The 27,558-nt window shown below is 45.6% G+C and overlaps 1 protein-coding gene and 1 long non-coding RNA gene across 2 annotated transcripts in view; both read left to right on the top strand.

Moving 5' to 3' along the window:
- Positions 1 to 27,558, top strand: part of LOC133137931 (zinc-binding protein A33-like) — an 83,248-nt gene that overhangs the window by 11,778 nt on the left and 43,912 nt on the right. The gene's annotated exons all lie outside the window — the stretch shown is intronic.
- LOC133137945 (uncharacterized) lies at positions 48 to 4,471 on the top strand. The gene is made up of 3 exons (XR_009709645.1): positions 48 to 67; positions 4,014 to 4,109; positions 4,226 to 4,471. It is a non-coding gene; the product is annotated as an uncharacterized LOC133137945 (long non-coding RNA).

Raw genomic sequence — 27,558 nt, 5'->3', positions numbered from 1 at the left:
CTCGCACCACATACTGACGCCACCATTGGCCACTTTGTCAGAAAGCATGAAAAACCGGTTGTCAGAGGTGAGTCGCAGTGTGCAAGTCTTCGTCAATTTCGAGATGGTATTCACCACACCTGCGTAGTAAAGGGACAGACCGGCCACCTAGTTTCGCAAAACGATAACGTTACTAACTCTTGCTAGAGCTCCTCCTTCCCCCCACATTGTAAACATCGAAGTCAACTTTTGTTGACGCCAAATCTGATACTAGCTCTTTACCCGAGTCGTACACGCGCAATTGCGGCAACATATTTAATATGATAGCTATATTGATGTTGTTCGATGCAAGTTAGCTAATGGATGCTAATTAGTTAAACAACTTCTAGTCTAGATAGTTTAACTAACGTTGCCGTTAGATAGCTACACAGTCCAAATCATATGAGTCTTACTTGGCGTTGGCTAAGTTAGGTTAGCTAGCTACTGTTACATGTTAAATGAACGACCACACTCACGAGTAAAATTAAGGCAGCCCACGTCTATCATCTTTGCTCGGAATTTCATTTTCAATGAATTGTGATTGCAATATTGTATTAGCTAATATTCTTTTAAAACGAATTCCGTCAGATGCTGTATTGTGAGGGAAGTTTAAACTGTGGCGCTTAAAGTACGGCGTCATGAATTGTGCCCAAGAAAACAAAACACTGGCGTATCCCGTCGTGCCGTGTAGTTTTAACACGGTATTTTCAACATATCCACGGGAGGGCGCTGCAGTAGCCTACTTCTCAACTAATATTTCAGCATGGTCACAACCGAGAGAATGAACAAGCTAAAATTAGAAATTGTATTTCTGGTAAAAAAAAAAAAAAACGAACGGGGAAACCATAGACGGATAACACTGGATAAGATGGATACCGATAAGATGTACGGATAACAAGTTAAATACACCTGGATCTTCTAAAAAATAATCTAAAATAAACAAATAGATAAATAAATATGTTGACATGGCTCAGGCAGTAAGAGCAGTCGTCTGGCAGTCGGAGGGTTGCTGGTTCGATCCCACGCCCTGGCTGTGTTGAAGTGTCCCTGAGCAAGACACCTAACCCCCAATTGCTCCTAATGAGCTGGTCGGTGCCTTGCAGGGCAGCCAACCGCCATCGGTTGTGTGTGTGTGTGTGTGTGTGTGTGTGTGTGTGTGTGTGTGTGCACCAATTAAATCACTGGAATTTGCAAGTAATCACCAAGCTTTCGCTGACTGTTTCTCATCTCTATCTGTCTCACACGGGGAGTGTTTTCAAGCCACTGTTGCTCTTGTGGGGGTTTCGGCTAAGCTTTTCTGTGAAGTGTATTGTGAAAAACATTCATAAAATGCAACAACACAAATAAACAAGTTGATTTCATAGTATTCTCGTTCACCAATTAATGTTACAGAATCTAAATAGCAAGAGCAAGACACCTAACCCCCAAATGCTCCTGACGAGCTGGTCGGTGCCTTACAGGGCAGCCAATCGCCGTCGGGGTGTGAGTGTGTATGAACGGGTGAATGAGAAGCATCAATTGTACAGCGCTTTGGATAAAGGCGCTATATAAATGCCAACCATTTACCATTTACCATTTGAAAAGGGGGCGGCACGGATGGTGCCTCTCTGTGTGGAGCTTGCATGTTCTCCACGTGTCTGCGTGGGTTTCCTCCAGGTACTCCGTTTCCTACCACAGTCCAAAGACATGCAGGTTAGGCTGATTGGAGAGTCTAAATTGCCCGTGGGTATGAGTGTGTGAGTGAATGGTGTGTGTGCCCTGAAAATGTCATGTCTGTAATGACAGTTCAACTCTGTCCATCTGAACAGGGAAATCACACAACTTAACGCACAAAAAACAATCACTCAGCCGTTTGAAGAATAGGTTTTTTGTAATGTTTTTCAGTTAAGAACTGAACATTCCACTCATACATTTGTGATCTCACTCCTTACCCACCTACACCCAATAGTCACCACACCTCTTTGCAAAGGACACACATTTCCTACATGTTTGAGAATCATCCAGGTATTGTTTACTCAGAGACTGCAGGAGGAAGTAAATCAAAGGATATGACACGTGGCACTCTGCAAAGCAATTCAAAAAATTTACTTTGAGCATAGTCTGAATTAAGATGCATTTCGTGTTGCTTTGAGATATCGCTAAACTGATCATCAGTGAATTACACTCAACAAACATGGATGTGTAACACTTCTCTAGTTGTGTCACCTTATTTCCCTCAATATGCTTTTGTTGTGAATGCGCTGTCTACTTGTTCAGAAAAGATTATTGGAGAGGATCAGCTTATTCTGTCTTGGACTATTTTAATGACTTTTCAGTGGCACATTACTGCACCCTGTAAATCTGTCCGCAGCAGTCAGATTGAGCAACATCAACATCATCTTTGTAAATGACAGAATACAAACACACTCAAGAATTTATCACAGACTTAGAACAACAAACCTGATCTGCAAGATTGTTGTGTTTTTGAAGTACATAAGGTGTGTTCTGTTCAGAGTTTCAGCATGAGTGAAAATATCAGACTGAGAGACTGAGAGACCTTGAAATGGCAGCTCAAGCTTTGATTCCTGAGGATGAGCTCCGTTGTTCTGTATGTTTAGATATTTTTAAAGAGCCTGTTGTCCTAAAATGTAGTCACAGCTTCTGTAGAGTGTGTCTCCAGCTGTACTGGGAAGAGAAGGGCTCTCGAGAGTGTCCCATCTGCAGGAGAAAGGCCTCTATGGAGGAACCTCCTGTAAACCAGGCCTTAAGGAGCATTGTGGAATCCTACTTAAAGCAGAAGACTGACAGAGAAACTGCACACAAGAGTGAGGCTCGCTGTTGTCTTCATGGGGAGAAACTTCTATTCTTCTGCAAACATGACAAAGAAACTCTCTGTGTTGCCTGCCACACTTCAAAAAAACACACAAACCACCCAGTCTGTCCAGTGGAAGAGGCTGTATTGGACCTTAAGGTAATCACTTTTATCAACAGTATATACTGTTAAATACTTGGGGAGAGAGCTGAGCAACAACCATGAAGTACAGGAATCCACAATGAGTGTACAACCAGAGGAGATGAGAGCTATCGCCTATTCTCTCAAAAAGGATTGCTGTGTTACAAAGGGAGAGTTTTTTCTTTTTTAACACACAATGTGTTGTCCTTCAGTAGACATGAAGGTGTGTTAAAAATGACACACTATTTCTTGTTTTTAACAGATCTGTTGTGTGTGTATGTAACAGAAAATCAGTACAATTGACTTATTGTGCCAATATATCAAACCAATTTCACAAATGCTTCCACATTTCTTAATGTCTGCAATATTTTATATGAAGTACAACCCAGTATAATAGATGCTTTTTAATCCTATATGCTGAAAATTCGGACTGGTTTTATAGTTGATCTTTACTGGAGTTGTACCAGGGCTATTTGCCCCACGACTGGTGCAGTACCGGTCTGGACCACTGGAGGGTGGTGTGGTCGGTTGACAGCCTTTTCAGCTTATTTACTCATAGGTATAATCATTTGTGTGCAATTGGACTGCACCCTTGATAAACCCTCCTCTCACTGCACTCAGGAGCTTCTGTGGACTTTGTGTTATGCTGAAGCCGGTAAACAGTATCGCTGGTTCACTGAGAAAAGAGTTTGTGGGAGTCTAACTCTCCCTTTTATTAGTTTATTTGCTATAAGTTTTCCTTTTTCACTTCTTTGGGGTCTATTTAAGTTCACCTTCTTTATCCTTCCCTTTGTGTGAAATTTTTCCCCGGTGGGGTAGTTTTTATTGAAAGGTCATTCTTACTTTATCTTCATTTTCCTGTCCCTTTAGTCTGCTTTGCGAATTTAGTGGTTGTTTGTTTGTGAACCACTTTGAGGAGCCCTGGTGTCTACGTTTGGTCTAACACCCCACACCCCACCTCGCAACTACATTTCCCTTGTACTTAAAAAGTTATCTTGACTCAGGGGTATTACGGTACCACTTGTGTCTTTCTGTAAGTGACGACTGGTTCATATCACTGCAGGAGGAACTCAAGCCTGTACTTAATCTCATTAAAGAAAAACTGAAGATCTTTACTAAGAATGAACGAGAGTGTAAGAAAACCGCAGAACACGTGAGGGTAAGTAAAGCAGCCAGGAAGTGCACAAAAAAAGACAAAAATATTATTTTTGCTTCACGTTGTAACTATGCAAGGCATAGTTACATTATTCGGGTTTAACATTGTGTTGATTGCAGAGTCAAACCCAGCACACAGAGAGGCAGATAAAGGCAGATTTTGAAAGGCTGCACCAGTTCCTACGAGAGGAAGAGGAGGCCAGACTAGCTGTACTGAAGGAGGAAGGGGAGGTGAAGAGTCGGATCATGGAGGAGAAATTGGCAGACATCACAAGACACCTCTCCACCCTTACAGACAAAATCACCGCTATAGAGAAGGCCATGGACACTGAAGACACCTCCTTTTTAAAGGTAGGAGCTTGATTTACTGACAGTGTTCTGGGTTTATCATGTTCCAGTCATATTGAGATGCTCACTGTGGTACATTGTATCAGTGGCCAGTTTCAATAACGGGTCAGTGAAGAAAGGCCTCACCAGCAAAATAGGGAATATGACAAACTGCTAATAAGAAACATTTGTACATGCATAAGAATTATGCCGTTATGTGTTTTTCAGAGCTACAAGAACATCAAAGACGGGTATGGAGACACTCACCTCATTTCCATGTCTAAGTCACTACTTTCCCTCAGCTTGACTGACTCCTGCCTGTCGTTACAGAGCCCAGTGCACACTGCAGGACCCAGAGCTGCTCTCAGGGGCGCTGATAGATGTGGCCAAACACCTGGGCAACCTGACGTTCAGAGTCTGGGAGAAGATGCTGGGGATGGTGCAGTACAGTGAGTATCTGGGGCAGATGGGGACAACATAGTTTTCTGTGAGCATTTACTGAACACGTAGGATTGATGGAATAGGCTGTATATTGAAATGATGTGAAAGAAAAATGGAGTCACTCAGACACAGTTCCTGCAAGGGGAGGAACATCCTGTGGGCTGCAGCACACTCAAAACACCAGCAAACACAGAATTAACCATTTAAAACCCACTTTTTTTATTAGCTGTGTGAATTGTCTGCATGAAATTTGCCATCACTGTCTTTTTTAAATGCAAATGGGTTTTATTTTGAACACCAAAATATAAAAACTACTATATTAGAATCTTTCATTATTATATAGAAAACTCTGTGTGTGTGCTAATCCGAATACAGTATTTGACATGCGCCTGTTCTTTCAGCCTTTTAGATATCTATATTCTTTATTTCAGCTCCTGTGATGCTGGACCTCAACACTGCACATGCCTCTCTCTCTCTCTCTGATGATCTGACCACTGTGAGACACACAAGTACAGCGCAGAACTGTCCTGACAACCCAGAGAGGTTTAACCCCTGTGTGGCTGTGCTGGGATCTGAGGGGTTTACCTCAGGGAAGCACAGCTGGGAGGTGAAGGTTGGGAGTAAAACTGCCTGGACTATAGGAGTGGCGAAAGAGTCCATCATTAGGAAAGGAATAATAACACTCAACACAAAGAAAGGATTCTGGGTCTTTTCCCTGAGGAATGGTGATCAGTACAGAGCAGGAGGTACTGTGCCCACACTGGAGAGGAAACCCCAGAGCATCAGAGTGCAGCTGGACTATGACAGGGGGGAGGTGTCCTTCTTTGACTCCAGTGACATGGCCCACATTCACACTTTTAAACACACGTTTACTGAAAGATTGTTCCCATACTTCTCTCCTGATTTGAAAGATGGTGGTAGGAATGATGCCCCCCTGCAAATATGTCCAGCAAAGCTTTCTGTAACAGTGACATCATCCCAGTGAAGATGTTTGATTAAAAAAAAATGAAGAAACGTGAGGAATTTGGGTCGTTTGTAATCCGCCTTAGCATACCTTGTTGTTGACATGAACTGTGATTAAGGAGGGGTTTTCCATGGCCTATCAGAACCGAACGGGAGCAGACACACAGTAAATAATTAATTTTTTCATTTTTATTCAATCATTTATTATTTTCTTGTGAGTTTATTTCATATAAGGTTCATGCATGAAACATATGCACTCTTGTGGTTAAAAGTGTTTTTATACCTGATCAGTGTCATTCCATTTTAGCCGGGTTCATAAGGCAGTGTACAGACTTACCTGCACTCCTGCCATCGACATCAAACTTTGATTTTTCATTCCTTATACTTGGCTGACAATTATTGTGTGACAATTTTTAGTATTGTAATTATTCATTGCAATTAAATCACTGGAATTGGCAAGTAATCACCAAGCTTTCGCTGACTGTTTCTCATCTCTATCGGTCTCTGTTGGGAAGTGTTTTCAAGCCACTGTTGCTCTTGTGGGGGTTTTGGCCAAGCCTTTCTGTGAAGTGTATTGTGAAAAATATTTGTAAAATGCAACAAACCAACAAGTTGATTTCATAGTATTCTCGTTCATCAATTAATGTTACAGAATCTAAATAGCAAAAAATTGAATTCTTTCAAAGAATATGGTTTATACACTCAATGAGCAATTGATTAGGTAGACCAGCTTGTTCATGCAAATATCAAATTCGCCAATTATGTGGCTGCAACTAAATGCATAAAAGCATGCAGATGTTGTCAAATGTCAAAATGGAGAAGAAATTTGATCTCAGTGACTTTGAGTGTGAAATGATTGTTGATGTCAGAGTGGATTGAGTATCTGAGAAACTGCTGATCTCTTGGGATTTTCAAGTGCAACAGTCTCGAGAGTTTGCAGTGAATGGTGCAAAAAACTAAAAACATCCAGTGAGCAGCAGTTCTGCAGGCAAAAATGTGTTGTTAATGAGAGGTCAGAGAAGGGCCAGACTGGTTGAAGCTGACAGGAAGGTGCCAGTCACGCAAATAACCACACATTACGACAGTGGTATGCAGAAGAGCATCTCTGAACACACAACGCATCAAACCCCTAAGTGGATAGGCCACAGCTGCAGAAGACTTCAGTCTAAAAATGTCTAATAAATACCTAAAAAAGTGCTCAGTGAGTGTATATAGTCTTTAACTTAAATCCCTTTGTTTATTCTAGAGTGTACTTGTACCAACATACAGTATAGCATCTCCGTCAGTTTGGTGAAAGCTTCAGGGCATTTTTCATGAGCACTGAACTTCATGAACTTCACAGAACAGGTAAATGGACATTTATGGAGTCAAGGTTTCCTACATTCTTGCAGGAATTTGGATTGTTTGCTCGATAGTCAGGGAGTGCAAACTTTTGCTCTGTTAGTTTGTTTGTTAAAAAAAAAAAAAAAAAAAAAAAAATGGCCCTTGTCCTTATCTTTCTTGTACAGGTAGCAGTTGAAATTGTACTTACCTCTAGGGTCTTTCAGCGAACTTATCCCTGGTTATGGGTATGCACTTTGTTGTACGTCGCTCTGGATAAGAGCGTCTGCCAAATGCCAATAATGTAATGTAATGTAAAAAACAGGGCTGAGCGTAATCACCACTGTAGAGGGGAGACTACTGAAGGCCCGGGTGTAGATCCAGTGGAACACTACCACTGCACCCCCCAGAGCAGTGAGGTCACACACCTCTGTGCACCCACCAAAAACCTGCTGGAGTTCAGCCTGGGAAAACAGTCTCTCATAAGCTGACCCTGAAGGCTCTCTCAGGACACACAGTACGGCAGGGACAATGGAGACAGCACAGAACTGCACTTACATACACACACACACCACTGGTGTGACTGAGGAAAGATAATTAAGGAAGTGGGACATTCTTAGCTTGGCTTTAAGTTGAGGATTCAAGTATATATTACTTGAAATGTACTTTACAGAACAACAGCCGTCAATAACAAAGTGCTCCATTCAAGATCAGGATGACAAGGTTGATTTTAAAAAGGAACAATCCCCTTTAAATTTCACTTGAATGCAAAGCTGATACCTTTTCCCAGAACATAAAAGTTAAGGAATGCCATGTCTCCAGTGCCTGCAGGTTCCACATGGACCTGAAGATGAGTGGAGCCGGGATGGCCGAAGGTGCTGGTTCCACAGTGGAGCCTGAATGGCTGCAGGCCCCATGTGCATCATCTGTCCTTCAGCCACAGTTTCAGTGCCTCTTCGGTGTCTCATATCCCAGAATCCTCTTCTCTGGGGATGAAGTACTGCAGAGAGATGTCCTCCTACAGCAGAATGAATCCCCTTGTTGACAATGTCTGGGGTTTTTTTTTTGGGGGGGGGGGGGGGGGGGGTGTGGAGAAATAAGTTGGCATTTGTCAATGAAATGAAATCAATAGCCGATATTAACACGGTGCTCAAAACTGTATTTCTAAAAGGAAAGTAAAATTGGAATAAGCAGATTCTGAAAACATTTGCAGATTTTATGAAAGTTGTGTCTTCTAATGTGTTCTGAGTGAGACATCTTGGAGGTTTTAATCAATCTTACTTGTATTTTACGTTCTAACACGTCCTATTTTAAAGATGGTGGCTCTTGGTATTTATTCACTGTTGCCAGCTGGTTATTTGTTGTGCCTGTGAACTTTGTGTTCATGTTCTTATGACATTCTTGGTGGAATCCCTTACTAAACCGGAGTAGCACACATAAAAATGAATACTCAAGACAGCATTCAAGAATGAAAAGACAGACTCGTGAAATTACGACCTCGCAAATGAGCCTTTCATTGCCATCATCGCTGGTCATCGACGCCTGTGGACTCCACGGTAAAACATCGAATGAAAGGTCCTCCTCTGACTCTACTCTGTGTGAGTTTAGCTGAGGTCCGCAGTGTGAGAAGAAGAGGCTGGCGACACCACGAGTTTCGGAGGGGAAAGGCGGTTGGGCCCATAGGTGCGCTCAATGGGTGGGAATTGGACATGGCCAGCCCCATGTTTGGGGTTACATTTAGCTCCCAAAATAAAATGAATAGCAGACATATGGCGGGAGCAGGAGGACTTACTGCACATGGCCTTGCTGGGGTTCACCTGCTGGCCGACAAGGAGCTGCTGGAGCCATTGAATAATGAAATAAAAGAAGGCAGGTTCTATGTCTGCCTTCGTGTCTGCGACGTGGGCCTCCACGGCGTCGGAACCCCTCAAACCTCAGCTATCCCCCGCTGACCCCCTGTGAGGACTTTGCTGTCACAGGGGGACTATGGAACTGCCAGTCTGCCACTCGGAAGGCTGACTTCATCCCTGCGTATGCCTCCCTCCAGTCCCTACAATTCCTTGCCCTAACTGAGACCTGGATCACACCTGACAACACCGCCACTCCCGCTGCCCTCTCATCCTCCTTCTCCTTCTCGCACACTCCCCGGCATCCGGCCGTGGCGGTGGTACTGGTCTTTTAATTTCCCCCTCGTGGAAATTTTCTGTTCTCCCCCTCTCTGACCTGTCCATATCCACTTTTGAATTCCATTATGTTGCAGTATCCTACCCTACTAACCTTTTCATTGCAGTTATCTACCGTCCTCCAGGGCCCCTGGGAAACTTCCTTGATGAGCTAGACACCCTTCTCAGCTCCTTCCCTGAGGATGGCACCCCACTGATTCTCCTTGGAGACTTCAACATCCACCTAGAAGCCTCCCAGTCTGCCGCCTTCCTACCGCTAATCCACTCCTTCGGCCTCTCCCTGCAACACTCTCCTCCAACCCACAAGGCGGGCAATGTCCTAGACCTTGTCTTTGTAAGGAACTGCTCATGCTCCGATTTCACGGTTACCCCTCTGCATACATCTGATCACCACTTCATCTCATTCTCCCTCCCTCTTCCTCCCCATCCTCCTCCCCCTCCTCCCACCCACACTTCCTCAGCCCGCCGTAACCTCCGCTCCCTCTCACCCTCTTCCTTTGCCAGCACCGTCACCGCCTCACTCCCCCCTCTCGAATCCTTCTCCAAACTCCCCGCTGACTCTGCATCTGCCACCCTCCTTTCATCTCTCTCCTCCGCCTTTGACTCTCTCTGTCCCCCTGTCTCAAAGCCACCTCGCACTTCCCCTCCCAGTCCTTGGATATCTGACACCCTCCGTACCTCCAGGGCCAGCCTCCGCGCAGCGGAGAGGAAGTGGGGGAAATCCAGAGACCTCATGACTTACCAGTCTCTCCTGGCGGCATTCTCTTCCGATGTCACTGCCGCCAAAGCAAAATACTATCAAACACAAATTCAGAACTCTGCTTCTTACCCCCGGAAACTTTTCTCCATTTTCTCCTCTCTCCTCAACGCACCGCCTCCTCCTCCTCAGTCCTCCTTCGCTGCTGATGACTTTGCTGATTTCTTCGATGAGAAGGTCACAGTCATCCGCAGATCCTTTACAACCACCACCCCCCTCACTGTGCCCTTCCCCCCCCCTAGGCCCATCCCTTCCTTTTCCACTTTCTCCCCCCTTACAGACTCTGATGTTTCTCAACTCCTGCTCTCCCACCGCCCTACAACCTGTGCTCTTGACCCTATCCCCTCTTCTCTTCTCCAAACTATCACACCAGACATTCTCCCATTTGTCACCTCCCTTGTCAACTCCTCCCTGTCTTCCGGCTGTTTTCCTGCATCCTTCAAGAGGGCCCACATCACTCCGCTGCTAAAAAAGCCTACCCTGGATCCCTCCATCATCCAGAACTACCGCCCGGTATCTCTTCTTCCTTTCCTTTCTAAAACTATAGAACGAGCCGCTTCTACTCAACTTTCTTCCTTCTTTTCTAACAACAACCTGCTAGAGCCCCATCAGTCTGGCTTCAGATCGGGCCACTCGACAGAGACTGCGCTCCTCTCCGTCAGTGAGTCACTTTATGCCGCACGAGCAGCCTCCCTCACCTCTGTCCTCATTCTTCTAGATCTCTCTGCTGCCTTCGACACTGTGGATCACTCCATCCTCCTGTCTGCCCTGTCAGCAACGGGCATCTGTGGCACAGCCCTGGACTGGATTGAGTCCTACCTCTCTGGTCGCTCCTTCCAGGTTGCCTGGGCTGGTTCGGTATCGACACCTCGGCCCCTCGCCACAGGAGTTCCCCAGGGCTCAGTCCTTGGCCCGCTTCTTTTTTCTCTCTACACTCACTCCCTTGGCCCTGTGATCACTGCACATGGGCTATCCTACCACTGCTATGCGGACGATACCCAACTCTTCGTCTCGTTCCCGCCGTCTGATACGCAGGTTTCAGCCCGTATCTCTGCTTGCCTGAGGGACATCCAGAGCTGGATGGACAACCACCATCTAAAGCTCAACCCAGGTAAAACTGAAATGATATTCATCCCTGCTAATACCTCTCCCCATCTGGATCTCTCCATTTCCCTCGGGGACACCACACTCACGCCGTCACCCAGTGCAAGGAACCTCGGCGTGGTGATGGACAGCAGACTGTCCCTTTCCGAGAACATTGCGGCGGTGACCCGGTCTTGCAGGTTCTTCCTATACAACATACGGAGAATCCGCCCCTTTCTCACCCCCTACTCGACCCAGCTCCTGGTCCAAGCGATGGTTCTGTCTCGCCTGGACTACTGCAATTCCCTCTTAGCTGGCCTCCCAGCGTCCGCCATCAGACCCCTCCAACTCATCCAGAATGCAGCAGCTCGTCTGGTCTTCAACCTTCCCAAATACTCACACGTCACCCCCCTGCTTACTTCCCTCCACTGGCTGCCTGTCATGGCTCGCATCAAATTCAAAACATTGGTGCTAGCCTTCCAAGCAGTTAAAGGGTCTTCCCCAGCTTATCTGCAAAAAATCATCAGACCCTACACCCCTGCCAGACCTCTTCGTTCAGCCTCCACAGGCCGCTTGGCACCTCCCCCTCTCCGAACCTCCACCTCACGCTCACGACTACTGTCTGTTCTGGCTCCACGGTGGTGGAACGAACTCCCCGTTGAGGTCAGAACTATAGAATCTCTCCCCACCTCAAGCGCAAGCTGAAGACACACCTCTTCAAGCAGCACCTCTCCCCATCCCTCCCTACCTCCCTGTGAACCTTAATTGTTGTCTCTGTGACTTGCTTTGTGTATCGGTATTTTTAGTTGGCTAGGTAAGCAGTGTTTTGATAGTTAACTTTGGTGACTTTTGCTCTGTTTGTTTGTTTGTTTGTTTGTTCAAAAAAAAAAAAAAAAAAAAAAAAAAAAGGCCCTTGTCCTTATCTTTGTTGTACAGGTAGCAGTTGAAATTGTACTTACCTCTAGGGTCTTTCAGCGAACTTATCCCTGGTTATGGGTATGCACTTTGTTGTACGTCGCTCTGGATAAGAGCGTCTGCCAAATGCCAATAATGTAATGTAATGTAATGTAATTTTATATTCTGATGTTAGGGTAGAAAAATCAAATATCAAATGTCATCAAAAAAAATGTCATCTGCTCATCACATCGCAATTTATTGTCTACTTTTATTTGGCCCACATTCTGGCACTCATAACAGGACCCTGTCTATTGATTCAGGAGAGCTTAGACCAATACACATTCTCCTAGAAACAGTGTGTCCCAGTTCCACCTCCTTACCCAACCAAGCCTAACCAGCTTCACAGCCTCCCCCACACGAGTGTAAGCAGGTCTGAGGATGACATTGTTATTATTATTATTATTATTATTTATAATGTATAGCAACTACGCTAAGTGCTTTCATTAATAAGAATCAAGGCTGTTTATTACTTCGCTAAACGTTTCCCGAGTCTGAATATGGATATTACCTGCGATAACTCGCACCACATACTGACGACACCATTGGCCACTTTGTCAGAAAGCATGAAAAACAGGTTGTCAGTGGTGAGTCGCAGTGTGCAAGTCTTCGTCAATTTCGAGATGGTATTCACCACACCTGCGTAGTAAAGGGACAGACCGGCCACCCACTTTCGCAAAACGATAACGTTACTAACTCTTGCTAGAGCCCCTCCTTCCCCCCACATTGTAAACATCGAAGTCAACCTTTGTTGACGCCAAATCTGATACTAGCTCTTTACCTGAGTTGTACACGCGCAATTGCAGCAACTTATTTAACATGATAGCTATATTGATGTTGTTCCATGCAAGTTAGCTAATGGTTGCTTATTAGTTAAACAACTTCTAGCCTAGATAGTATAACTAACGTTGCCGTCAGATAGCTAGCATACACAGTCCAAATCATATGAGTCTTACTTAGCGTTGGCTAAGTTAGGTTAGCTAGCTACTGTTAAATAGTTAAATGAACGACCACACTCACGAGTAAAATTATTAAGGCAGCCCACGTCTATCATCTTTGCTCTGAATTTCATTTTAAATTAATTGTGCCTGTAATATTGTATTAGTTAATATTTTTTATAACTCATTTCAGATACTGTCTTGTGAGGGAAGTTTAAACTATGGCGCTTAAAGTACGGCGTCATGAATTATCCCCAAGAAAACAAAACACTGGCGTATACCGTCGTGCCGTGTAGTTTTAACACGGTATTTTCAACATATCCACGGGAGGGCGCTGCAGTATCCTACTTCTCAACTAATATTTCAGCCTCGTCACAACCGGGAGAATTAACTATCTAAAATGAGAAATTCTATTTCTGGTCAAAAAATTTATAATAAATGAACAGGGAAACCAACACTGGATAAGATCGATGTACGGATAACACGTTAAATACATCTGGATCTTCAAAAAAATCATCTAAAATAAACAAATAGATAAATACATGAACAAATAAATAACATGAATGCTGTGCGAGAACTTTAACTAGTCTCTAAACTGGTTTTAAATCACAAGATTAAACTGGTGTTTTTATGCTCATGCAATGTTACCGGATGCATATTTTATTCCACAAAGGTATTATTCAAACAATCTCATCTATAATTTCTTGAAAAACAGAACCAAACAAACATACATCCACCTAAAGAGTAGTGTGTGGAGTTTGCATGTTCTCCCCGTGTTTCCATGGGTTTCTTCCGGGTACAAGACATGCAGGTTAGGCTGACTGGAGAGTGGATTGTTTTTTGTGCGTTAAGTTTGATTCCCCTGTTCAACTCTGTCCATCTGAACAGGGGAATCAAACTTAACGCACAAAAAAACAATCACTTAGCCCTTTGAAAAGTAGGTTTAAAAAAAAAAAAGAATTCCAGTCATATATTTGTGATCTCACACCTTACCCATCTGCACCCGATAGTCACCACACCTCTTTGCAAAGGACACACATTTCCTACATGTTTGAGAATCTTCCAGGTAGTGTTTACTCAGAGACTGCAGGAGGAAGTAAATCAAAGGATATGATAAATGGTGGGTATTTATATAGCACCTTTATCCAAAGCACTATACAATTGATTCATACACACACTCACACTCACACACCAACAGCGATTGGCTGCCATGCAAGGCACCGACCAGCTCATCAGCAGCATTTAGGGGTTAGGTGTCTTGCTCAGGGACACTTCAACACAGCCCGGGCGGGGGATCGAACCGGCAACCCTCCGACTGCCAGACGACTGCTCTTACTGCCTGAGCCATGTCACCCCAGTGTGGCAGTGTGTCGCCCCAGATATGACACATGGCACTCTGCAAAGCAATTCAAAAATTAAGATGCATTTAGTGTTGCTTTCAGAAATTGCTAAGCTGGTCATCAGCTCCTCAGTGAATTACACACAGAAATAACCATGGATGTATATCACTTCTCTAGTTGTGTCACCTTCTTTCCCTCAATATGCTTTTGTTGTGAATGAGCTCTACTTGTTCAGTAAAGTTTATTAGAGAGGATCAGCTTATTCTTTCTTTGACTATTTTAATGACTTTTTTGTGAAGCAGATTTCATTTCCGTGGATGCAATGTGCTATACACGTAAAAATTGACCTTCAGTGGGACATTACTGCACCCTGTAAATCTGTCCACTGCATTCAGATTGAGTAACATCAACTCAACATCATCTCTGTAAATGACAGAATACAAACACACTCAATAATTTATCACAGACTTAGAACAACAAACCTGATCTGCAAGATTGTTGTGTTTTTGAAGCACATAAGGTGTGTTCTGTTCTGAGTTTCAGCATAAGTGAAAATATCAGACTGAGAGACTGAGAGACTGTGAAATGGCAGCTCAAGCTTTGATACCTGAGGATGAGCTCCGTTGTTCTGTATGTTTAGATATTTTTAAAGAGCCCGTTGTCCTAAAATGTAGCCACAGCTTCTGCAGAGTGTGTCTCCAGCAGTACTGGAAAGAGAAGGGCTCTCGAAAGTGTCCCATCTGCAGGAGGAAGGCCCCTATGGATTCTCCTCTAAACCTGGCTTTAAGAAGCATTGTGGAATCCTACTTAAAACAGAAGACTGACAAAGAAACTTCACACAAGAGTGAGGCTCGCTGTAGTCTTCATGGGGAGAAACTTCTATTATTCTGCAAACACGACAAAGAAACTCTCTGTCTCGTCTGCCACACTTCAAAAAAACACACAAACCACCCAGTCTGTCCAGTGGAAGAGGCTGTACTGGATCTTAAGGTAATCACTTTTTTTTTAAACAACAACTTCATATTCTCAAGAAACATGTAGATATGAGTACAAAGTCTCGTAGATCACACAGGTCCAGTTATTATTAAGCTAATATTATACAGTACATACTGTTAACTACTTGGAGAGAGAGCTGAGCAACAACCAGGAAGTCAGAAATCTACAATAAGTATACAACGAGAGGAGATGAGAGCTATAGCCTATTCTCTCAAAAAGGATTGCTGTGTTACAAAGGGAGAGTTTTTTCTTTTTTTTAACACAGAATGTGTTCTCCTTTAGAAGACATGTAGGTGTGTTAAAAATGACACACTATTTGTTGTTTTTAACAGATCTGTTGTGTGTGAATGTACCAGAAAATCAATACTATCGATTTATTGTACATGAAACCAATTTTACAAATGCTTCCACATTTCTTAAATTCTGCAATATTATATATAACATACAACCCAGTATAATAGATGCTTTTTAATCCCATATGCTGAAAATTCTGACTGGTTTTATAGTACTGAAAATGCACAAAAATATAGAATGATAAGTCTATTTCTGTGATCTTTATTGGAGTTGTGGTGCAGTACCGGTTTGGACCACTGGATGGTGGTGTGGTCGGTGTACAGTATTTTCAGCCTATTTACTCCAGGTGTAATCATTTGTGTGCAATCGGTCCGTAACCTTGATGAAACCTCCTCTTACTGCACTCAGGAGCTTCTGTGAAATATGCTGAAGCTGGTAAACGGTATCGCTGGTGCACTGGGGAAAGAGTTTGTGGGAGTCTAACTCTCCCTTTGCTAGAATACTCTTCTATTTTCACTCAGAACAGTGTTTTTGGGGGGAGTCTACTCTCCCTGTGTTAGTTTATTTGCTACAAGTTTTCCTTTTTCACTTGTTTGGGATCTATTTAAGTTCCCCTTCTTTATCCGTCCCTTTGAGTGAAGTTTTTCCCTGGTGCAGTAGTTCTCATTTAACCTCCTGAGACCCAGAAGAATTATTTTTTTAAAATATTTTTTAAATATAGTACTCTTAAGTGTGGGCGGCACGGATGGTGCAGTGGGTAGCACTGCCGCCTCACAGCAAGGAGGTCCTGGGTTCGAATCCCCGTCGGCCGGGGCCTCTCTGTGCGGAGTTTGCATGTTCTCCCCGTGTCTGCGTGGGTTTCCTCCGGGTACTCCGGTTTCCTCCCACAGTCCAAAGACATGCACGTTAGGCTGATTGGAGAGTCTAAATTGCCCGTAGGTATGAGTGTATGAGTGTGTGAGTGAATGGTGTGTGTGCCCTGAGATAGACTGGCGACCTGTCCAGGGTGTATTCCTGCCTTTCGCCCAATGTATGCTGGGATAGGCTCCAGCCCCCCTGCAACCCTGATCAGGATAAGCGGGTTCAGATAATGGATGGATGGATGGACTCTTAAGTGTCTTGGATGACAGAAACATGTGACAGTGAAAATAATTTCAAAATATGTACTTCATTTAAGCGTATCATGAGGTTAAAGGTCATTGTTACTTTTTATCTTCATTCTCCTGTCCCTTTAGTCTGCTTTGCAGATTTAGTGATTGTTTGTGAACCGCTTTTAGGAACCCTGGTGTTTGTGCTTGGTCTAACACCCAACACCCCACCTCTCAACTACATTACCCTTGTACCTAAAAAGTTATAATGATCTTGACTCAGGGGTATTACTGTGCCACTTGTGTCTTTCTGTAAGTGACAACTGGTTCATATCACTCCAGGAGGAACTCAAGCCTGCCCTTAATCTCATTAAAGAAAAACTGAAGATGTTTACTAAGAATGAACAAGAGTGTAAGAAAACCGCAGAACACATTAGGGTAAGTAAAGCTGCTCGGAATTATTTTAAAGTGCACGAAAAATTAGAAAAGTATTCTATTTAGTTTGTGTTTGACATGAACAGAATAGTTACAATATTCGATTTTAACATTGTGTGTTGATTGCAGAGTCAAACCCAGCACACAGAGAGGCAGATAAAGGCAGACTTTAAAAAGCTGCGCCAGTTCCTACGAGAGGAAGAGGAGGCCAGACTAGCTGTACTGAAGGAGGAAGGGGAGGTGAAGAGTCGGATCATGGAGGAGAAATTGGCAGACATCACAAGACACATCTCCACCCTTACAAACAAAATCACAACTATAGAGAAGGCCATGGACACTGAAGACGCCTCCTTTTTAAAGGTAGGAGCTTCATTTACTGACAATGTTCTGGGTTTATCATGTTCCATTCATATTGAGATGTGCAGTTTCTCACTATGATATCAGTATCAGTATCAGTGGCCATTTTCAATAGCTGGTCAGTAAAGCAAGGCCTCACCAGCAAAACAGGGAATATGACAAACTGCTAATAAGAAACATTTGTACATGCATCACAATTATGCTGTTGTGTTTTTCAGAGCTACAAGAACATCAAAGACGGGTATGGAGAGACTCACCTCATTTCCATGTCTAAGTCACTTCTTTCCCTCAGCTTGATTGACTCCTGCCTGTCGTTATAGAGCCCAATGCACACTGCAGGACCCAGAGCTGCTCTCAGGGGCACTGATAGATGTGGCCAAACACCTGGGCAACCTGACGTTCAGAGTCTGGGAGAAGATGCTGGGGATGGTGCAGTACAGTGAGTATCTGGGGCAGATGGGGACGACATTGTTTTCTGTGAGCATTTACTGAACACGTAAGACTGATGGAAAAGGCTGTATATTGAAATGATGTGAAAGAACCTCCAAGTGGAAGAACATCCTGTGGGCTGCAGCACACACAGAACACCAGAAAACACAGAATTAACCATTTAAAACCCATTTAATATGGTTTATTAGCTGTGTGAATGGCATGCATGAAATTGTGCATCAACTGTGTTTTCATTCATTTTTAAAATGCAAATGGGTTTTATATATATTTTTGCAAGATCGCTAAAACTACAATATCAGAACATTGATTATTATATAGAAAATACTGTGTTTATGGACTAATCTGAATAGAGTATTTGACATGTGGCTGAACTTTCAGTCTTTTAGATATCTAAATTCTTTATTTCAGCTCCTGTGATGCTGGACCCCAACACTGCATGTGCCAATCTCTCTCTCTCTGATGATCTGACCACTGTGAAACGCACAGGTACAGCGCAGGACTGTCCTGACAACCCAGAGAGGTTTAACCGCTGTGTGAATGTGCTGGGATCTGAGGGGTTTACCTCAGGGAAGCACAGCTGGGAGGTGATGGTTGGAAGTAAAACTGTCTGGGCTATAGGAGTGGTGAAAGAGTCCATCATTAGGAAGGGAAATATAAGCAGCAAAGAGAAAGGATTCTGGGTCTTTTTCCTGAGTAATGGTGGTCAGTACCAAGCAGAAGATACTGTGCTCACACTGGAAAGGAAACCACAGAGCATCAGAGTGCAGCTGGACTATGACAGGGGGGAGGTGTCCTTCTTTGACTCCAGTGACATGGCCCACATTCACACTTTTAAACACACGTTTACTGAGAGATTGTTCCCATTCTTCTGTCCTGGTTGGAGAGATGGTGGTTGGAATGACGCCCCCCTGCAAATATGTCCAGCAAAGGTTTCTGTAACAGTGACATCATCCCAGTGAAGATGTTTGATAAAAAAATGAAGAAATGCAAGATGTTGAACTTGTAAGGAATTTGGGTTGTTTCTAATCTGCCTCAGCATGCTTGGTTGTTGACATGAACTGAGGTAGAGCTGCTGGAAATGTGATTGACGGGTTTCCCATGGCCTATCAGAACCCAATGGGAGGCAGTACACACACACACACTCACACACACTCTCACACATACTCGCACACATACACTTGCACACACTCTCTCTCACACACACTCTCTCACACACACACTCTCGCACACACACACACACACACACACTCACACACATTCTCACACACACACACACACACACACACACACACTCTCTCTCTCTCTCACACTCACTCTCTCACACACACACACACACACACACACACACACACACAATGACCATTTGGTTCCTGTAATCAGCCTCAGTGTGCATGGATGTTGATTTGGGGTGGTCAGAAGGCAGCAGATATGCATACAGAGGTAACAATGATCATTTGATTCCCTGCCACATTATTGCTACTTTTCATTCTGGGGAAGGGCTATAAAGCTGGGGCTTGAACACTGCATTGTAATTTAAATGCCTGGCTTTTACCTTCTATGTTTCCTGCTGTAAAGGAGACTACTTTAACCTGTTAATATACATTGTTGTTCATGTAAACTTTGGAACTAAGACTTTACTTTAAAAAGGACCAAGTTCCGTCACTCTAAAGAAGTACGATAGAGGAAATCCATTTCATGATTATAATATTTTCATTTAATTTTCATTCAATCATTGATTATTTTGTTGAGTTTATTTCATACAATGTTCATACATGAAACAAATGCACTCTTATGGTTAAATCAAATGTTTTTATACCTGATCAGTGTCATTCCATTTTATCCGGGTTCATAAGGCAGTGTACAGACTTGCCTGCACTCCTGCCATCGACGTCAAACTTTGACCTTTCATTCCTTATACTTGGCTGACAATTATTAGTATTGTAATTATAAGTTCTAATTAAATCACTGGAATTGGCAAGTAATCACCAACTTTCGCTGATTGTTTCTCATCTCTATCTGTCTCACACGGGGAGTGTTTTCAAGCCACTGTTGCTCTTGTGGGGGTTTTGGCCAAGCTTTTCTCTGAAGTTTATTGTGAAAAATATTTGTAAATTGCAACAAAACAAATAAACTTGAGTTGATTTCATAATATTCTCGTTCATCAATTAATGTTACAGAATCTAGATAGATTTGTTAAGAAAAACAGAATTATTTCAAAGAATAAGGTTTATACACAGTGAGCAATTTATAAGGTAGATCAGCTTGTTTATGCAAATATCTAATAAGCCAATTATGTTGCTGCAACTAAATGCATAAAGCGTGCAGAAATTTGATCTCAGTGACTTTGAGCGTGGAATGATTGTTGATGTCAGAGTGGATTGAGTATCTGAGAAACTGCTGATCTCTTGGGATTTTCACATGCAATAGTCTCGAGAGTTTGCAGTGAATGGTGCAAAAAACTGAAAACATCCAGTGAGCAGCAGTTCTGCAGGCAAACATGTGTTGTTAATGAGAGGTCAGAGAAGGGCCAGACTGGTAGAAGCTGACAGGAAGGTGACAGTAATACAAATAATCACACATTATGACAGTGGTATGCAGAAGAGCATCTCTGAACACACAACAGATCAAACCTCAAAGTGGATAGGCTACAGCTGCAGAAGACTTAAGTCTAAAACATATGTCTAATAAATTCCCAATAAAGTACTCAGTGAGGGTATATAGTCTTTAACTTCCCTTTGTTTATTGTAGAGTGTACTTATACCAACATACAGTATAGCATCTCCTTCAGTTTGGTGAAAGCTTCAGGGAATTTTGATAGGCATTGAACTTCCTGAACTTCACAGAACAGGTAAATGGACATTTATGGAGTCAAGGTTTCCTATATTCTTGCATGAATTTGGATTGTTTGCTAGATAATCAGGGAGTGCAAAAGCAAAACAGGGCTGAGCGTAATCACCACTGTAGAGAGGAGACTACTGAAGGCCCGGGTGTAGATCCAGTGGAACACTACCACTGCACCCCCCAGAGCAGTGAGGTCACACACCTCTGTGCACCCAGCAAACCTGCTGGAGTTCAGCCTGGGAAAACAGTCTCTCATAAGCTGACCCTGAAGGCTCTCTCAGGACACACAGTATGGCAGGGACAATGGAGACAGCACATAACTGCACTTTCTCTTTCAGGTGTACGCATTGAGAAGGCCCAGAAGGCTAATGCAGAACCTTCAGCCCAAAAGCCTCTTGACTGCATGTTTTAATGTACAGTACATTGGCTGCTCTAGTAAAATGAAATAAATCTCAGGGAGTAGAGAGTAAATCAACCATGTTCCTAGGATGTTAGTGTCAGTGTGAAAGATATTAATAAGTTCTGTAATCAGTGCTTTTCCTCACTGTGAGCAGGTGATGCATTGGTGGGCGGGGCTGGGAATACTTGGTTATTTAGTGCTCTGTGACATCCTTTATACTCAGGGAAAGTTTTCTAAAACTTTTCAGCCAAATATTCTGAAAGAAATATGAGAAACTACTTTCAATTAAATGTGCAACAGACACTTTAAAACATATGTACATTTCAGAAGAATATACCTGAGACGGTTTTGCGATCAGCAAAACGTGCGTGGGACCCAAAATGCAAGACTCAGAAACAATGGTTAGATAGTCCCGTCAGGGCTTTATTCGGGACGAATCCCAGGAGCGTAGTCAAAACAAGCAATGTCCATACACGTAGATCCAGCCAAACAAACACAAAACAAACAAAAAGCACGGTGCCGAGGGAAGAGGCAAACTCGTAGTCGGTAGACGTGCAGGAAGGTCCGGTAGCAGGAGAGCCGTCAGCGGGGCAGAAGTACAGGCGGACGGCAGGCAGAGTCGTAGTCGAGGGCGATGCGGAAGTCGAAACCATGAAACAATCAGCGAGGCAAAGGTACAAAACGGTAGGCGAAGACGTGGTCAAAAAAACAAACAATGGTCAACGAAACAGAAATCAAGGTCAACGATGGTCGGTAAAACTGGCTTGGATCTTAACGTGAATCAATCAGTACTAATGCTCGAGAGTTGCGTAGTAAACTAGAGGCAGACAATTTCGCAGTGAACAGTAGCGCGACTGGGATATAAATGCAGGTGTAGACAGGTGTAGACAATTAGTTAGAGCATAGCAAGGAAATAGAAAACAGGTGCGATGGATGACAAGTTTAACAAGGTAATTAGTCATTGTTAGTAATAAACCTATCCTGCCCTAGCATTAGTAAATTAGTAAATGACATGCACGAGAAACTTAAGGTAACATGAACACATGATTAGTTTGTTAGTTTCTACCCAATCCAGTTAGTAGTTTTAGTAAATAGACAAATGGAAACAATTAGGGAGTGAATGACAGAAAGAGAGAGAGAGAAAAGGCGGAACGCAAGGTTTGCGGAAAGACATGTAAAAGTGTATGTTTAAACAGTAACCAGTCTCCGTAACAATAAACATAAATCAAAACATGACACAACGCGAAACTAAGACGATAACCACTAAACATAACCAGGAATATAATCGTACGAAAACATAACTAGACATGACAAGAAAATAAATCGTAACGAGACATAACTAAACATGACAAGAAAATAAATCGTAACGAAACATAACTAAACAACATGACGAACCTAGACAACATAATACATGATAAGACACTACGTGACTAAGATAACATAAATAAACATAAATCAACATAAAACATGGCGAGACAGACCTGAAACGTGACAGGACCCCCCCCTTAACGACCGACTCCTGGCGGTCCTTGGAATTTATCAGGGTGGTCACGATGGAAGTCTCTGATGAGCGATTTGTCCAGAATGAGACTGGGAGCGACCCAGGAACACTCCTCAGGGCCATAGCCCTCCCAGTCAACCAAGTATTGCACCCCACGGCCCCTCTTACGAATGTGGTGGTTGTCAATAATGCGGGGGGGAAGTTGGTGGGGGATCCGGGGGACATATGGGGTGAGAGGATACAGGCTTAATACAAGAAACATGGAAGGTGGGGTGAATCCTAAGTGAAGCAGGGAGTGAAAGTTTAACAGAGGAAGGGTTGATGATACTGCGGATCTTAAAGGGACCAATAAAGCGGGGTTGTAGCTTGTGAGAGGTGGCTTGGAGGGGAATGTCCTTAGTGGACAGCCAGACGGAGTCACCTGGTTTGTAGGCCGGAGCTGGAGTGCGGTGGCGATCAGCAAAACGCCGATTACGATCTGCCGTGCTTAGCAGCGCGGCCTTGGCATCCCTCCAAACCTTGGAGCACCGTTTCATGTGGATGGCGAGGGAGGGAACAGCGATCTCAGCTTCCTGGTCAGGAAACAGTGGAGGTTGGTAGCCCAAGGAGACCTCAAACGGAGATTTCCCGGTGGCGGCGCAGGGTAAGGTGTTGTGTGCGTATTCCACCCAGGTTAGCATCTTGCTCCAGCCGGCTGGATTCTTTGCCGATACGCAGCGTAGAGCGGCCCCCAGGTCCTGATTGGCCCTCTCCGTTTGGCCATTGGACTGAGGGTGGTAGCCCGAAGAGAGGCTAGCTGTGGCCCCGAGGGCCACGCAGAACGCCTTCCAAACTTGGGAGATGAATTGGGGGCCGCGGTCAGAAACGATGTCCGAGGGAAGTCCGTGAATGCGGAATACTTCTCTCACCAGAACCTCTGCGGTCTCTTGGGCGGTGGGCAATCCAGCCAGGGGGATGAAGTGTGCCGCTTTGCTGAATCGGTCCACCACAGTGAGGATGGTGGTGTTACCTTCGGAAGGGGGAAGTCCGGTAACAAAGTCCACGCCGATGTGGCTCCAGGGTCGGCTGGGCACAGGCAGAGGTTGGAGTAGACCAGCAGGGGCTTGGTGGGAGGCCTTGCTTCTGGCACAGGTGGTACATGCCTTGATGAAGCGCCTGGTGTCAGGGATCATGGAGCTCCACCAGAATCTCCTCTTCAGCACCGCCAAGGTGCGGGTAAAGCCGGGGTGGCAGGAAAGGAGGGATGAATGGGCCCATTGCAGCATCTGTGTCCGAGCGGCTGCGGGAACGTATAGGCGTAATCCGGGGTTGGGCCTAGGATCGGGTTCATCCCTTAGAGCCCTCTGGATCACCGACTCGATCTTCCAGGTGACGGACCCAACGGTGCAGGAGGCCGGAAGGATGTTCTCTGGAACCTCACGCTCAGGACAGGTGTTAAACTGGCGAGAAAGGGCGGTAGGTGAGTGAGAAGTTGAACCTCCCGAAGAACAGCGCCCATCTCGCCTGTCGAGAATTCAGCCTTTTGGCTGTCTGGAGGTATGCCAGGTTCTTGTGGTCGGTCCAAACGATGAACGGCTTCTCGGCCCCCTCCAGCCAATGTCTCCACTCCTCCAGCGCCAGTTTGACTGCCAGCAGCTCACGGTTTCCAACGTCGTAGTTCCTCTCCGCCGGGGACAGCTTCTTGGAGAAGAAGGCGCAGGGGTGTAGTCGGTTGTCAGCGGCCGCCACCTGAGAGAGCACTGCTCCCACCCCTGTGTCGGAAGCATCTGTCTAGACCACAAACTGGCGGGTGGGGTCGGGGTGTACCAGGATGGGAGCGGAAGAGAACAGTCTCTTGACCTTGGTGAAGGCCGTCTCAGCTTCGGGGCTCCACCGGAATGGCACCGCTGGGGACGTGAGCTTGGTTAGAGGGGAGACCACTTGACTATAGGAACGGATGAACCTTCGGTAGAAATTGGCGAATCCCAAGAAGCGCTGGAGTTGCTTGCGTGAGGTGGGTGTGGGCCAGTCGGTGACCGCCAGAATCTTCTTGGGATCCACCCTGATCTGTCCCTTCTCAAGGATAAACCCAAGGAACTCAACTGTGTCGGAGTGGAAGACGCACTTCTCTGCCTTGACAAACAATTTGTTCTCTAGAAGCCTTTGTAGAACTTGCCTGACATGGTTTTCATGATCCTTGGCATTAGTGGAGTAGATCCACATGTCATCCAGGTAGACGAACACATGGCGACCCAACAAGTCCCGAAGAACGTCATTCACCAGGGCCTGGAACACAGCAGGAGCATTGGTGAGGCCGAATGGCATGACTAGGTATTCAAAGTGTCCGAGAGAGGTATTGAAGGCGGTCTTCCATTCATCGCCCTCACGGATCCGGACCAGGTGGTACGCGTTGCGAAGATCCAACTTGGTGAAGATGGTGGCCTCGTGAAGTGGGTGGAACGTGGAGTCCATCAGGGGCAGAGGATACTTGTTCCTCACCGTGATGTTGTTCAGCTCCCTGTAGTTGATGCATGGGCGTAGGGAGCCATCCTTCTTCTGGACGAAGAAGAATCCTGCACCGACGGGAGAGGAAGAAGGGCGAATTAGTCCGTTAGCCAGGCAGTCACGGATGTATGTCTCCATAGCCTCCCTTTCAGGTCTGGAGACGTTGTAAAGGCGACTTGAGGGAAGTGACGAACCAGGAAGGAGCTCGATGGCGCAGTCGTAGGGTCGATGAGGCGGCAGAGACTGAGCTTGTATCTTGGAGAACACTGCGCCCAGGTCATGGTAAGGTGTGGGAACCCTTTCCAGGGAGGGCTTGGGAGTCTGTGGTGGAGCTGGTGCTCCCTCTGCTGGTGGTGGAGCGGAACGCAAGCAGGACAGATGACATCTAGAATCCCAGGCTTGAACTTGATTGGAACTCCAGTTGATCGTGGGGTTGTGTTTCTGGAGCCAGGGTAATCCCAAGATGAGTTGGTCATTGGGGGACTGGATGACGCGGAACTGGATCATCTCCCGATGGTTCCCAGAAATGACCAGTTGACAGGGAATAGTAATGTGCGTCATGCGGCAGAAAGTCCTTCCATCCAGCGACCGCGCATTCTCAGGGTGGGGTAGAGGGAGGGTGGGGATGTTCAGTTCGGACACCAACACTTCGTCGATGAGATTGGCGTCCGCTCCAGAATCCACCAACGCGTTAATCCGGGTTGTTCTGTCGGGAAGAATCAACAGCGTGGTGAGCGTGGGACAATGGTTCTCTCTGTCAGCACCCTCATGCCTGTCGACTGCTCTCACCTCTACTGGTCGCCTGGTCCTGAAGGAGCACCGAGCCTGGGTGTGACCCGGCCTCCCACAGTAGAAGCACGAACCGGTGGTTCTGCGGCGTGCTCGTTCCTCGGTAGAGACCCTGGTACCGGCCCGGGACAGGTCCATGGGTTCGGATCCCTCCGACTGCTGCTCCTCTCGTCGAGGACTTGGGCCCTGCCTGGGGTACGGGTTGCCGGGAAGGATCGGTCTCTCCGACCGGCGTTGTCTGGCGCGGTTGTCCAGGCGGATCGTGGTGCGCACGAGTTGGTCGACCTGGGTGATGGGGTCCAGTCGCGCCAACTCGTCCTGGAGCGTCTCGCTCAGGCTGGCCAGGAAGAGATTCGCCAAAGCTGCATCGTTCCAACTAGTAGCTGCTGCGAGGGTGCGGAAGTCGATGGAGTGGTCTGCCGCGGTCTTCCGTCCCTGGCGCAGAGCAATCAGTCTCTGGGATGGCTCCTGGTCGCTGGATGCGTGTTGGAACACCTTTCGAATCTTGTCGGCGAAGACTGGGTAACGAGGAGGGAAAGAATCCCCGGACCACACCGCCGTAGCCCAATCCAACGCCCTCCCCTTGAGTAGTCCCATCACATAGCCAATCCGACGGTCGTCGCTGTTGTAGGTCTGGGGCTGTTGTTTGAATACAAACTCGCATTGGAGTAGGAACGCCTTGCACCTCTCAGGTTCTCCACCGAACCTCTCCGGGGGGGGGTTGTTGGGGCTCCCGGAATTGCCAGGCTCCCGAGGGGTTGACCGCCGGGGAAGTGGGTGGGTGGGTGGGTTCCTCCCGTGGTTGTGGTAGGACCGCAACGGCGAGCCTCCTCATCTCTGCACACAGTTCACGAATCTCTAGGTGAAGCTCGGAGATTCCTTGTGAATGCTGCCGGACGATGGCTCCTTGTTCCTGGAGGGCGTGGAACATGGCAGTTGAGTCAGCAGGGTCCATAGTGGCGAAATTGTTCTGAGACGGGTGCGTGGGGGTTGGACGCAAAATGCACGACTCAGAAACAATAGTAAAATAAAGTCCCGTTAGGGCTTTATTTGGGACGAGTCCCAGGAGCGTAGTCAACACAAGCAAAGTCCATACGCGAAGATCCAGCCAAACAAATACAAAACAAACAAAAAGCACGGTGCCGAGGGAAGAGGCAATCTCGTAGTCGGTAGGCGTGCAGGGAGGTCCGGTAGCAGGAGAGCTGTCAGCGGGGCAGATGAACAGGCGGACGGCAGGCAGAGGCGTAGTCGTGGGCGAAGCGGGAGTCGAAACCATGAAACAATCAGCGGGGCAAAAGTACAAAAACGGTAGGCGGGGACGTAGTCAAGAAACAAACGAAGGTCACAAAACAGAAATCAATAATCAATAGTCGATGATGGGCTTGGATCGTAACGTGTAATCAAAACAGTAAATGCTCAAGAGTTGCGTGGAAAACAGAGGCAGACAATTTCGCAGTGAACAGATGCGCGACTGGGCTATAAATGCAGGTGTAGACAGGTGTAGACAATTAG

The sequence above is a fragment of the Conger conger genome, chromosome 9 (genome assembly GCF_963514075.1).
Source record: "Conger conger chromosome 9, fConCon1.1, whole genome shotgun sequence".
Lineage (NCBI taxonomy): Eukaryota > Metazoa > Chordata > Actinopteri > Anguilliformes > Congridae > Conger > Conger conger.
The sequence above is the reverse complement of the archived record's forward strand: the minus strand, read 5'-3'. Positions and strand labels throughout refer to the sequence as shown.